The following is a 15,257-nucleotide window of genomic DNA, read 5'->3' as shown; positions in this document are numbered from 1 at the left end:
CACGCCCTAGTTATGAATGTAAATGGCTATGCATCTTCCTGTTTTTAGCTAACATTTATGGAATACTTATGCACCAGGGACTCCACATGTTATAGCTTAATCCCCATAACCCTAGACCACAGGCTCTGTAACTGTATCCCACTACATCATTAAAATGGAAAGCCCATTTGTGTTAATGAGAAAACTGAAAAAGAGGTTAAATAATTTGCCTAAGATCGTTGATGCAAATAGTAAGGGATGGTTAAGGAGTAGTGCGGAGATTAAAATCCAGGCAGTCTGATACCAGAGAACTATGCTCTTAGCTACTACGTTACAAAGTACCACATTACTTTTACTGTTTTTCCCATGTTATGTTAGTCACTTGTGATATGAAGTTATATGTCAGTAAAAGAGTCCTTCTAGCAATCCAGATCACCAGAGAAATTCTGATCTCAAAAACCCAAGATGGCCTTCAATGAAATAGCTGTTAAGCACCAGACCAGCATTAAGCAGAAGGCCAAGACGGGGGACAGTACAAGTTGGGAAGCAGTGGAAGACAATTCTATGCTGTTTGTATAAAGATAAAAACTTTTAAGGTACACGGATTTATTCACACATGTGCATAAAGATATGCTTAAGACTATTCACAGTACTATTATTTATAACATCAGGTGGTGTGAGGCAGGGAGGAAAAAAGGAAAGGGAAGTTATGAATCTAAATATCCACAGAGAGGGAGATGATCAAATATATACAGGGATAGTCATTCTATGGGAATACTATTCAGGAATTAAGAAAGGATCAGACAGATTAAACAAACAGACAAACATGGAAAAAACTGCCCATTATATACAGTATAATGATATTTATATTTTTTTAAAAGCTTCCCTAAATCGCTGTAAAATACCCAGAACAAGTTCTGAAAGGACACACTTTAAGCTGTTAACAGAGATTACTTGTGAAAGAGAATGGGACATGGAAAGGCTGAAAGAAAACTGTAACTGTCTATGTTAATGCCTCTAACTTACTTGAACATTTCAAAGTTAAAATACAGTTATTACACATTGCCTAGTAATAAAAAATAATTTTCATAAGTAAAAAAGGAAACTGCAGAAGTATAAATGATAACCTTTCCAGACTTCAGTTTATTAATTTTCAAAACAAGAGGTTAAACTAGATAATTACATCTGGGGCCACAATACGGAAGTATGGAAAGGTTAAGGGAAAGAAACCCGTTAAAATCTCAAGCTTTAGTGAGAAATAGATCACAGACATATCTGAAAACTACACGTTAGCATACTTTCACCCAAGTCTCAGCGAAAACAATAATCAAGAGCTTCATAGGTCTCAAGTCACCTGGGTGGCTTAGTTGGCTAAGCCTCTGATTCTTGGTTTCAGCTCAGATCATGATCTCATGAGTCACGGGATCAAGCCCCACATCAGGCTCCCCGCTCAGTGGGGAGTTGGCTTGAAATGCTCTCCCTCTGCCCCCCAACTCTCTCTCTCTCAAATAAAAAGTTAAATCTTTAAAAAAAAAAAAAAAAAAGAGGTTCATAGCTCTCATAGAAAAAGGGACACTCATTTGCCCAGAAAAGCTTGGTGTCATTAACAATGCAATCTAAGGTTCTGTGATACTATGAACACTAAACACACTGGAATTTTTATTATGTAAGTGAATCCTAAAGAACCAAATGAACACTTTTCCTAACTAAAGCACATTAAGGAACTCTTTCTTTCCCGTGCACATGTTGATCAAGTGTTGCTTATTTTTTTCATTTACGAAAAAGCTGAGTTTCCTAAGTAATTTAGCTGAGAAAATATTTAGAAAGCATTAAAGTGCCAGACACCTTACAAAAAAGTCCAAGCTGCACTCATTCTAGGTTTGAAGTGTTCCTTAAACTCTTTAGCACTTTTTGATGAACAAATCCAGAACTCCAAGCCCAGACTTGTACTGTCTTTAGAAAGCAGTCATGTTCAGCTTTCTAAATCGAGGGGTGTGATGTTAACCAGTACAAATTACTAATTCTGCCAGAAATGGAATGAAATTAATAAACTTAACTTCCTGAGCTCCTAAACCTTATGAAGTGTTATGAGACTCAAAGGGACCAAACAAACAAGTTGCATCAGTACATAATTTACTTCAAATAGTAAACAACTTAATGATAACACTTTTAACTATTTACTGTTTTCAAAGCACTCCGATCTCATGTAATCCTCAGAACCAAACTGAATGTGTCAGAAATAGACCTTATTTCCATCTCCATGTTATAGAAGAATAAACTGAGACACAAAGCTGTTCAGTGACTACTCAAGACCACATGCATACCAAAGGAAGGAGTGGATTTCAGATTTCCCAACACCTTCATCCATTAAATTTCAACTGTTACTGCCTCAAGAAACTACCAGAAAAATTCCACATGGCTTCCCTAGAGGAAAGCAGTTTCTGAAACTGCTTAGATGTAGAAAATGCTGCTGCTTAAGACTAAAAACAATTTTAAAATGTCTTTAATTTAAAATCAATGCAACAGCTAACTAATAATCTGGACTTTAAACAAAAATCTTTGGTTTTCTCCCACCTGTACTTCTAAATATTATACACAAAAAGCTTAGTACTCCTTTTATATCATCTTGGTTTGAATCATTCATTTTAATATAGTCCTTCACTCTATTTTTGCGGGAATGATTTTACTTATTTCTTTATTTACAGTATATATCTGTTCATCATTCCAGCTTCTGAGTACATGTGCCTAGTAAAATACAACTCTACAGGTATCAACTACCTTCAATAGCCCAAAACACAAAAACAGAAGTCCCACTAAAATTCTGAGCTTGCACAATATAAAAATGGTATTTCTTCTTCCTTAGACTCTATAAGTGAATTGATTCCTGAGGAGTATCTATCTGCCATAGGACATTCTGTTTCTTATCTTCATCAACAGTAATAATTAGAATTTGAAAAGCTATCTCCAAGCTTGTTTGATATGAGAAATTATTTCACTACAGGGAATAATTATGATATCAGGAATTTCATCTGAGGCAATACATTTAGTAAAACAGGTTTCCAACTTCTTTACTCTGGTTTTGTTCATAATCTCTAATGCAAAATAAAAAGTTAAAATGCTATTATTAGCATGTAATATTCCTATTATGCATCACTTACACAGCATCTGTACGTTATCACATTTGATCCTAACACAATTAGATACGTGTTATCATTCCCACTTTGTAACTGAGAAAAAATGCAAGACAAGTTAAGTGATTTGATCAAGGTTCTTCCACTAGTCTGGGGTTGAGATCCAGAGATCTGTTCCAACAAGTTTTATTTGTCCAAAGGGTACATAATAACAAGCCAATCAACATAAGGCACAGTATATAAAGACACTAACAAAATTATTCCAGTATACTATATGCTCATATTCCAATCTGAGGAAGTCAGCAATTACCAATGCTGTGAACATGAGCAGGCCCTGTGTGCTACAGGAAGCAAAGAAAGGATACCAGCAATGTCTCTCTACTACCTAAGATTTGAGAGAAGATGAAGAGGTCATACACATAATAGGAAAAAAACATAAGTCAGAAAGAAAAACAAGAAAAAATCATATTCCAATTAGGTAAAGGGCAATGAAAACTAAGGTCAGGAAGTTGGCAAATGGTATATGTGCCATGGAAGCAAGCACAGGAAGCTGGCAAATGGAAAGCTAGGAGAAGAAAAAGACTCAGACAAAAGTCTGCACTACTAGAGATGCACAGCATGTTTGAGACTCCTTTCACAGAGAAACTAGACTCTCAGTTACCCACACCAAGCATCCCAAATAGGAACACAATGTACAGGCAGTAAAGACATCGCATGATTGCTACCCTAGGGACACATGCACTGAATGTAAAAATAAAACAGCCTCATCATTTCCCTAGCACACGTATCTGAGATAATGTAAAAAATCTATGTCAGATTCTCCAAGCCTAATAATTTACTAATCTATGATACTCTACAGCGCAACAGATTATATGGCAAAAACACATCTGTGATACATCTCTAATGAAGATACAAATTCATCTTCCAATTTACTTGGCAGGGAAAACAAAGTATGAAAACTGTACACAACAGGATATATAACTGTCAAAATCAGGATTTGGGTGGTTTGGGGTGGTTTTGGGTTTTGGCTTTTGGACCATGATTCCTGTATGGTTCAATCTCTCAAAATTAAGAAATACCAAGTTTGCTGAGGAATTTAAAATGAAACAGGAGAATCAACAAACTACCTAAAGAAAAATAAGTACCAAACACCATAAAAGACAAAAGGTGCAAGACTGAGAAAAAAAGAACTGAAAGAAGTATCCAGTAATACTAAGTAGAGAACAGAAAAGAAGTTAAATTTAAATACAAACCAAAAAAGACAGGACAGCAGTGTTTAAAAAATGCTAGCACCAATAACGAAATGGAAGAAAGTAAGTACTACAAAAGTTAGGACAGTGGTTACTTGGGGGAAAAGGGTACATGGAAGGTCTTCTGGAGTGGCTGTAAAGGTCTATTTCTTGACTGAAGTGGTGGTCACAAGGATGTCCGCCTTATGAAGATATAGATGTGCCAATTTGCTGTATGAAAGTTTTGTTTTACAACCAAAATGCTAAAAATCACTGGTAATAAAACCAAATGTGCAGTTTTAAAAACAATTTAAACCAAATCTCATAAGTAGTGGAGGAATATTGTCAGATGGAAATCATGACATGAATTCAACAATGAAAGGACATACACTGAGAAAACGAAACAGAAGGATACATCAAGCAAATTTGAGGGAATAGCACCACCTATCACTAAACATACCAGCAAAATAAAAGGAAGGGAAGGAAGGGAAAGAATGTTATCATTACAGAGACTATACACAGACTACCAATGAAATGTGGAAAAAAGAATGAAATGGTTATTACAAAAACTCTGGAAAAGGGGCGCCTGGTTGGCTTAGTCAGTTAAGCGTCTGCCTTCAGCTCAGGGCATGATCTCAGGTTCCTGGGCTAAGGCCCCACATTAGCTCCCTGCAGAAAGGACTCCTCTTCTTCCTCTTCCTCTGCCCCTCTCCGCTGCTCATGCGTCAAGTGCTTGCTTGCTCTCTCTCTCTTTCTCTCTCAAAGAAATAAATAAGTCTTTAAAAACAAAACAAAAACAAAAACCTCTGGAAGAAAAAGATCATCTCAGAGTTCCTAACAATCAAGGAAACAAATTTGGAACACAAATACTCAGCCTGAGCTTGAGAACAAAAGACACATAGCAGACACAGGTATTAATCCCACCAAAAACAGAGGGAAAAAGCCCCTATAATATACATGCAGCCAAGACAGAATGAAAGAGACTGGACTGATCTTCTCACCAGAAAACAAAAACAGAAACAAAAAAGGAAGCAAGCAGGCTGGCCAAACCTATGAAACAATGTGTTTTGGTTTTTTTGTTGTTGTTGTTGTTGTTTTTTAATCTGGTAATGAAAAGACAGTGACTGCTCAAAGGAAACAAATGAGGTGAGCCATACAACTGCCGGAGCTTTCTGTCTTGGGAGAGGTTCTAGATGGCAAAGGGAGAGAAAACCCAGCTGATACCTAGAGTTGTCTCCTGGAGCTGAAGACACAGCTGGGAATTGGGGGAGGCCAGGACAGGGTTCACAGGACAAAGTACCAGGGAAGAGAAAAGGCCAGAGAGAACTCAAAAAGAGATCTGCAGAGGTCCCTCCCTGAGTAGCCAGCAGAGCACTGGTCAGTGCATGTGTATCAATAATTTACATTAAATTACCTAAGGTTAGGGGGGAAAGCCACAAGAAATTATTAGAAGAAACAATATGCAAGCTCACACAGAACTATTACCACCAGAGTGGGAAACCTTATAATTAAGAGGGCACTGGATAAAGTACTCAGAACAGCCTAGCCTCAGCAGTGGGGCAAAATTAGTCTCACACTAAATGCTGTGCTGTACCGATCTAACAAAGTTGAAAAGCAAGACCCAAAAGTGTTGGTTTCCACGTAACAGAAAAAAGCCAAAAATATTTCATATGAATACAAAAATATCTACAACCAACAAGATAAAATTCACAAGAGCTAACATCTAGTATTAAAAAAAAAAATTTACCAGGCACACTAATAGTCAGGAAAATTTGACCTTAATGAGGGGGAAAATCAACCAATTAAATATGACCCCAAATGACACAAATAATAAAATTAGTAGAGAAGGATATTAAAGCATTATTATAACTGAACTGGATATAGTCAAAACTCTAGAAAAAGTTAGAAATCGCTGAGAAGACATCAAAAATATAAACAACACCCACTGAACTTCTAGAGATGAAAACTACAATGTTAGATGAAAAATACACTAAACAGGGGCACCTGGGTGGCTCAGTCATTTGCCTTCGGCTCAGGTCATGATCCCAGGGTCCTGGGATCGAGCTCTACATCCAGCTCCCTGCTCAGTGGGAAGCCTGTTTCTCCCTCTCACACTCCCCCTGCTTGTGTTCCCTCTCTGTCTCTCTCTGTCAAATAAATAAAATCTGAAAGAGAAAGGAAAGAAAAAAAGAAAGAAAGAAAGAAAGAAAGAAAGAAAGAAAGAAAGAAAGAAAGAAAGAAAGAAAGAAAGAGAAAGAAAGAGGAAGGAAGGAAAGAAAGAAAAGAAAAGAAAAGAAAAGAAAAGAAAAGAAAAGAAAAGAAAAGAAAAGAAAAGAGAAGAGAAGAGAAAAGAAAAATACACTGGAATAATGGCAGATTAGACACTGCAGAAAAATAACGAAACTGAAGTTACAGCAATAGACTATACACACACACACACACACACACACACACACACACACAGAGGGGGGGAAGAAGACTAAGAAAAGGTGAATAAAGCATCAGTGAGCTGCAGGAAAACTTCAAGTGGTCTAATATGCATATAACTGAAGTACTTGAAGATGATGAGAAAAAGATCTCTTTTGAAAAAACAATTGCAGACATTTTTCCAAATCTGATGAAGACTATAAACCCACAGATCTACACAGCCCAATGAACTCAGAAGTGCAAGAATCACAAAGAAAACTATATATAGGTACATCATAATCAAACTGCACAAAACCAGTAACACACAGAAAATCTTAAAGTCAGCCAGAGGAAAAAAATGTTAAATATAACGAGTACAGATTTCTTTTTTAAAACAAGACTAGAAGACTTCTGAAGCAACACGTTTTTCTTTTTAACCATGTTACTAAGGTATGAATGACATGTATTTAATGTGTACAATTTAAAATTTTTATTTATTTGTTTGACAGAGACTACAAGCAGAGGGAGCGGCAAGCAGAGGGAGAAGCAGGCTCCCGATGAGCAGAGAGCCCGAGGTGGGGCTCAATCCCAGGACCCTGGGATCATGACCTGAGCCAAAGGCAGATGCTTAACCAACTGAGCCACCCAGGCGCCCCAATAATGTATGATTTTTGTAAAAGATTTTATTTATTTGAGATAGCATGTGCACAGACGCATGTGCAGGAGCAGGGGTAGGGGCGGACAGAGAAGCAGACTCCCTGCTCATCAGGAGACTGAACATGGGGCTCAATCCCAGGACCCTGAGATCATGACCAGAGCTGAAGGCAGATGTTTAACCAACTGAACCACCCAAGCACCCCTTTAATGTGTACGATTTGATAAGTCTGAGGTAAGTATATACCCATGAAACCATCATCATCAAGCCATAAACATATCCGTCACCTCTCAATGCTTCTTCCTATCTCCTTGGAACATCTTTAAAGTATTGAAAGGAAACCACTGTTAACCTATAATTCTACACGCAGAGAAAATATCTTTTTTTTTTTTAAGATTTTATTTATTTATTTGACAGAGAGAGAGAGCGAGAGAGGGACACCAGCAAGGGGCGTGTGAGAGGGAGAAGCAGGCCTCCCACTGAGCAGGGAGCCTGATGCGGGGCTCCATCCCAGGACCCTGGGATCATGACCTGAGCCAAAGTCAGACACTTAACGCTGAGCCACCCAAGCACCCCGAGATATATCTTTCAAAGAAGAAGATAAAATACTTTTTCAGACATATAAAAGCTAAAAATAACTCATCACCATTAGACCTACACTACAAAAAATGTTAAAGTCTTTCAGGCAGACTAATTATACTAGAAGGAAATCTGAATCCACACACAGAAATGAAAGCCACCCAAAATGGTTAACTATGTGGATAAACACATTTTATTTCTTGTTAATCAAATCTCTCTATTTAAAGCATAAGCAGAATGTTCGCTTCAGCAGCAAAAAAACTAAAATTGGAATAATACAGAGAAGTTTAGCATGGCCCCTGCACAAGAATGACATGGAAATTCATGAAGTGTTCCATGTTTTTTCACTACATCGTACACCTGAAACTAATAAAACACTCTATGTTAACCATACCAGAATTTATTTTCTTTTTTTATTATGTTCAGTTAGCCGACATATTATAGTACATCATTAGTTTTGATAGTGTTCAACAACGCATCAGTTGTGTATAACACCCAGTGCTCATCACAACATGTGCCCTCCTCAATACCCATCACCAGGTTACCCCATTCCCCCCACTCTCCTTACCTCTGCAACCCTCAGTTTGTTTCCCGAAGTCCAGAGTCTCTCATGGTTTGTCTCCCTCCCCGATTTCTTCCCATTCAGTTTTCCCTCCCTTTCCCCATGGTCCTCTGTGCTATTCCTTATGTTCCACATATGAGTGAAACCACATGATAATTGTCTTTCTCTGCTTGACTTATTTCACTTAGTATAATGGCCTCCAGTTCCATCCATGTCGATGCAAATGGTAGATATTCATCCTTTTTGATGGCTGAGTAATATTCCATTAACCATACCAGAATTTAAAATAAAAGAGAAAAAAAGAAAGCACAAGAAGATAAATGTACACATATCTTTGTTTTGTGGGTTTGTAACACATGCAAAAGTAAAATTACAAATATTGCACAAAGGTCAGGAGAAGAGAAATGGAAGTATATTATTCTAAGTTCTTATACTTAACACCAAGTACTATAACTCTTGAAGATAAACGTTAAAGATATAGAAGTTAAGGTAAGTGAAAGTAAGTTTAAGATGTATACTATAAGCCCTAAAACAATCACTATAAGAGATATAGCTAATAAGTCAACAACGTAAACATGGAATAATTAAAACTAGTTTGTTAATCACAAAGAAGGCAGAAATAGAAAATGAAACAAAGAAAAGATGGGACAAATGGAAAACAAAAAGCAAAATGACAGATTTAAATTTAACCACATCAGTAACTGCATAAAATATAAATCATATAAAGACTTCAACTAAAAAGAGGTTGTCAGACTGGAGAGAAAACAAAACCAAACTCTATGCTACCAAAAAGTATTTTAAATATAGAGAAAAACAGGTTAAAAAAAAAGATATATCATACTAACACAATAAAAAGAAACCTAGAATGGCTATATTAATATCAGACAAAAGTAAATTCATAGCAAAATAAAATTAGCAGGTACAAGGATAATTTCACAATGATAAAGTAGTCAATACATCAAGACAATCTAACAACCCTAAATGTTTATTCACCTAATAACAGAATTTCAAAAATTTTAAACATGAACTGACAGAACTACACAAATAAACAAATCCACAATTACAGTCAGATTCCAATACGCCTCCTTCAATAACTCCTAAAACAGATGACAAAAAAATCAGTCACAATGTAAGACTTGAATAACACTATCAAACAACTTGTCCTGAATGGCACTTATAGAACACTCTACCCAACAAGAGAATACATGTTCTTTTCAAGTGTATGCAAAACATTTACCAAGACAGATTATACTTTGGGCCATAAAACAAATCTCAGTAAATTTAAGAGTTCAAGTACATAGGGTGACCACAATAGAATTAAATTATAAATCAGTGATTGACATATCTAGAAATTAATAACATATTTCTAAATAATCCAAGGGTCAAAGAAAAAATCAAAAGGGAAATTAAAAAATATGTGAACTGAATGAAAAGGCAAACACAGGGGCACCGGTTAGACGGTTAGACGTCTGCCTTTGGCTCAGGTCATGATCTCAGGGTCCTGGGATGGAGCACCATGTCAGGCTCCCTGCTCATGGGAAGCCTGCTTCTCCCTCTCCCTCTGTGCCTCCCCCACTCATGCTCTCACTCTCTACCTCAAAAAAGTAATAAAAAAAAAAATACAAACATATCAAAATGTGTGCAGTGTCACTAAGCAGTGCTTAGTGAGTGTGAAATACATAGCACTACATGCTTCATAGAAAAGAAAAAAGGCCTCAAATTAATGGCCTCAGCTTCTACCTTAAGATACTAGAAAAAGATTTGCAAATTAAACCCAAAGTAAGCAGAAAGAAAAAAGATCAGAGTAGAAATCAATAAAAATAGAAAAAAAGAAAAATGGAGGGGAGGGAAAATCAATGAAACCAAAAACTAGTTCTTCAAGAATAAAACTGGTAGAACTCTAGCCAGACTGACTGATAAGGAAAAAACAAGACACAAATTAACCAATATTAAAAATTAAAGCATTAACATCACTACAGATTTACACATAGAAAAAAGATACTAAAAAGCGGGGGGAGATACTAAGCTATTTCTTGAACAACTTACACTAATAATTTGACTACTCAGACAAAACAGATAAATTCCTTAAGAGACAGAGCTATCAAAGCACACTCAAGATGAAACAGATAACCTGAGTAGCTCAGGATCAAATAAGGAAATTGAATTTGTAGTTAAAAACCTTAGACAAAGAAAATTCCAGGCCCAGATGCTTCTACTGATGAGTTTTGCCAAATATTTAAGAAGTTATACCAATCCTACACAAACTTCCAGAAAACTGAAGAGTAACTTCCCAACTCATTCTATGAGGCCAGCATTACCCTGACACCAAAATGATACTAAAACATTACTATATAGAACTACAGGGGCGCCTGGGTGGCACAGCGGTTATGCGTCTGCCTTCGGCTCAGGGCGTGATCCCGGCATTGTGGGATCGAGCCCCACATCAGGCTCCTCTGCTAAGCCTGCTTCTTCCTCTCCCACTCCCCCTGCTTGTGTTCCCTCTCTCGGTGGCTGTCTCTCTCTCTGTCAAATAAATAAATAAAATCTTAAAAAAAAAAAAAAAAAGGAATTACAGACCAATATATCTCACGAACTTAGATGCAAAAATTCTAAACAAAATTTGACAAATTGAATCCAACAATATGTACAAATGAAAATACTTCATGACCAAGTGGGGTTTACCCTACTTGAGGTTGGTTTAATATTCAAAAATCAATCCCTGTAAATTCACCACAGTGAAAAAAAATTTTATTAAAGAAAAACCATATGATCATCTCGAAAGGTTAGAAAAAGCATTCAACAAAATCCAACATCCATTTCTGACAAAAACTCTCAGCAAATTAAGAATAGAAGGAACCCTTCTCAGTCTGATAAAGGGCATCTATGAAACACTACGGCTGATACCACACACCATATAAAGACTGAATGCTTTTTTCCTAAGATCAAGAACAAGATAAGGATGTCCAATCTTACTACTCTATTCACCACTGTACTTGAGGTTTTAGATACCACAATAAAAAATAAGTAAAAGGCATCTAGATTGGAAGAAGTAAAACAACTTATTTGCAGATAACACGGTTGTCTATGTAGAAAATCCAGTAGAATCTACATAAAAGCTGTTAAAACTAAATGAATTTATTAACAAGGATCCAGGACTCAATATCAATATGCAAAAATCAATTATATATATATTATATATAATATACATAAATACATATAAATACATGTAAATAAATATATATTAAATATGGCATTTACAATAACATCAAAAAATATCAAATAGAAATAAATCTTTTATTTAAATGCAATTAACCAACGTATAAGTACATCATTAGTTTCAGATGAGGTATTCAATAATTTATCAGTTTCATATAACACTCAGTGCTCATCACATCACAAGCCCTCCTTAATGCCCACCACCCAATTATCCCATCCCCCCACCGACCTCCCCTCCAGCAGCCCAGTTTGTTTCCTATAGTTAAGAGTCTCTCATGGTTTGTCTCCCTCTGCAATTTCTTTCCATTCCATTTTCCCTCCCTTCCCCTATGATCCTCTATGCCGTTTCTTCTATTCCACATATGAGTGAAACCATAAGATAACTGTCTTTCTCTGCTCAGGTATAAATCTAATAGAAGATGTGCAAGACTTTTTTTTTTTTTTTTTGTGACAGAGAGCCAGCGAGAGAGGGAACACAGCAGAGGAGTGGGAGAGGAAGAAGCGGGCTCCCAGCAGAGGAGCCCGATGTGGGACTCGATCCCAGAACGCAGGGATCACGCCCTGAGCCGAAGGCAGACGCTTAACGACTGTGCTACCCAGGTGCCCCAGAAGATGTGCAAGACTTCTAAACTGAAGATTATAAAAGTATTTGAGAGAAATGAAAGAAGAACTAAATTAAATACAAAATACACATGTTCACGGCTCAGGAGAATCATATTGTTAAGATGTCCATTCTCTCCCAAACTGACCTCTAGATTGATTGCAATGTCAATCAAAATCCCAACAGGCTCTTCTGGAGGTATTAGCAAGCTGATTCTAAATTTGGTGGAAATTCAAATGACCTAGAATAATCAAATCAGTCTTGAAAGAGGATAATGGTGGAGGACTGACATACTTCACTATAAGACTCAATCTAAATCTACAGTAATCGAGAAAATGTAATATTTATGTAAAGAGAAATAAATAGACTGACAGTACAGAATAAAGAGTTCCAAAATCAACATAAACATATATATATACATGGTAAATTTATTTTTGACAAAAGTACAAAAGCAATTCAGCAAAGAAAGAATAGTCTTTTCAACAACTAGCACTTGAAAAACTGTATCAGTGTGCAAAAAATAAACTTCAATCCATACAATGCACCATATACACAGATTAAACTGAAATGAGTCACAGATTTAAATGTAAAAAGTAAATCTATAGGGGCACTTGGGAGGCACAGTCAGTTAAGCATCCGACTCTTGGTTTAGGCTCAGGTTGTGATCTCAGTGGGGTGAGATCAGGCCCCACATCAGGTATCACACTCAGCCGGGAGTCTGCTTGAGATTCTCTCTCTCCCTCTGCCCCTTCCCCTGTGCTTGCATGCATGTGCTCTCTCTTTCAAATAAATAAATCCTAAAACACACACACACACACAAAAACAAAAACTACAAAACTGAGGAAGAAAACATAGGAGATAATCTTATGGCTTTGGTTCAGCAAAAATTTTTTAGAAATGACACCAGAAGCATAAAAGAAAAAAACTGACACATCAACAAAATTAACACTTCTGCTCTTTAAAAGACATTATCAAGCAAATGAAAAGCCAAGGCTCAGTCAGGGAAAATACACTGCAAATCACATCACGTTATCTAATAAAGGACCTATATCCAGAACATAAGAACTCTCAAAACTCAGGAACAAGAAAATGAATAACACAGTTTAAAATAAAATGGGCAAAAGGTTTGAACAGACACTTCACCAAGGAAGACATAAGGATGGCATACAATCACATGAAAAGATGCTCAATATCATTAATCATAAGGGAGATGCAAATTGAAACCATAATGAAATACCACACATCTATCACAATGGCTATAATTAAAAAGACTAACATGCCAAATGTTGACAGAGAAGTGGAACAGTTGGAACTTTCATACACCACAGTGAGAATGTAAAATGGTACACCTATGTGGGAAAATAGCTTGGCAGTTTCTTAAAATGCTAAGCGTGCAACTAACATTATGATCCAGCCATTCTACTCCATGGTATTTGCCCAAGAAAACAGAGAGCATCTGTTCATACAAAGGCTATACCAATTTTCGTAGAAGCTCTATTTTTAACAGCCAAAAACAGAAAAAATCCAAATGTCTACCAACAGGTTAATGAATGAACAAATCTTGGTATACTCATACAAGGGGATACTATTTGGCAATAAAAATGAATAAACTGATGATACACGCAACATTAATGAATCTCAAAATAATTACGCTGAATGAAGATCAAAAACAGAGTACAAACTATGTAATTCCATTTATATAAAACTCTACAGAATGTAAACTAATCTATAATGACAAAAAGCAGCTCAGTGGTTGCCTATGGACAAGGTAAAGGTAGTGATAGATTACTATGAGTCAAGAAGAACTTTGGCAGAAATATCATCATCTTGATTGTGTTGATGGGTTCACAGTGTATACATACATCATAAGTTATCAAATTACACACTGTACATGTACAACTTATGGTCAATTGTACCTCAAAACTGTATGAAAAATAAGTTACATGAAAGGTCCATTGTTTTAAATTGTAAAACCCCATATAAAAGTAAATATGTAAGAAGAGACAATTCCCTTAAAAAAAAAAGTTGATCCTGCCTCAAAAAGAAAATTTAGATTAGACCCTTTTTTCATTGCAGATTAGATGTCCATAGGGAGCAAACTACTATCAACAAAGACTTGCCACTTAGTGGTATTAAGCTAATTATATAAAATTGATTCAAACTGAAACTTCTATTAAGCACTTACTATGTGCCAGACATCATGAAGAACAGAAAAACAAGATAAAGTTCCTTCCATGTACCTGGCAATGTTACAAAAAAGGTAAAATCTTCACACAAGCTAGAATATTCTATGTGCTACCCCACCCTCTTGGGAGGGGGGAAAAAAGAAAAATGTATTAAAGTACTAAAAAAAGGAGAAGAGTTGTCCATTTGGAATAAAACTGCCTCATGCCCACCAGGCTCTTGCCTATTCTTAAGTATCTGCTAAGATGCCTAGGCAGGTAAGTATATTTATAAAACTCTCAGTGATGATGGCCTGCTGATGGCAACATAAACTGCAGACTTTTTTCCTTTAGCAAAGGAACTCTGCCAGATGTAACTTATTAAAATGTTTTAGAGTAAACTTGCTGACCTCTAATTTAGCAAAAGTTAAAAACAGAAGGCAAAACTGAGGCAGGCAAACAGATAAATTCAACTTTCCTAGATAAAAAGAAATGTACTTGGAAACAAATAATCAAATAAAAAAAATGGGCAGAAGATATGAACAGACACTTTTCCAATGAAGACATATGAAATGGCTAACAGACACATGAAAAAAAGTTCAACATCATTAGCCATCAGGGAAATTCAAATCAAAACCACACTGAGATACCACCTTACACCAATCAGAATGGCAAAAATTGACAAGGCAAGAAATAGCAACTGTTGGAGAGGATGTGGAGAAAGGGGAACCCCCTTA

The 15,257-nt window shown here is 36.3% G+C and overlaps 1 protein-coding gene and 1 non-coding gene across 2 annotated transcripts in view; one reads left to right on the top strand and one right to left on the bottom strand.

Annotated features, from left to right (window-relative positions):
* Window positions 1–15,257, bottom strand: part of TBC1D15 (TBC1 domain family member 15) — a 77,873-nt gene that overhangs the window by 52,987 nt on the left and 9,629 nt on the right.
* LOC117796537 lies at window positions 8,221–8,323 on the top strand. The gene has a single exon (XR_004621090.1). It is a non-coding gene; the product is annotated as a U6 spliceosomal RNA (small nuclear RNA).

The sequence above is a fragment of the Ailuropoda melanoleuca genome, chromosome 15 (genome assembly GCF_002007445.2).
Source record: "Ailuropoda melanoleuca isolate Jingjing chromosome 15, ASM200744v2, whole genome shotgun sequence".
NCBI classification, from domain to species: domain Eukaryota; kingdom Metazoa; phylum Chordata; class Mammalia; order Carnivora; family Ursidae; genus Ailuropoda; species Ailuropoda melanoleuca.
Note: the sequence above shows the minus strand (reverse complement) of the source record. Positions and strands in the feature narration are given on the sequence as shown.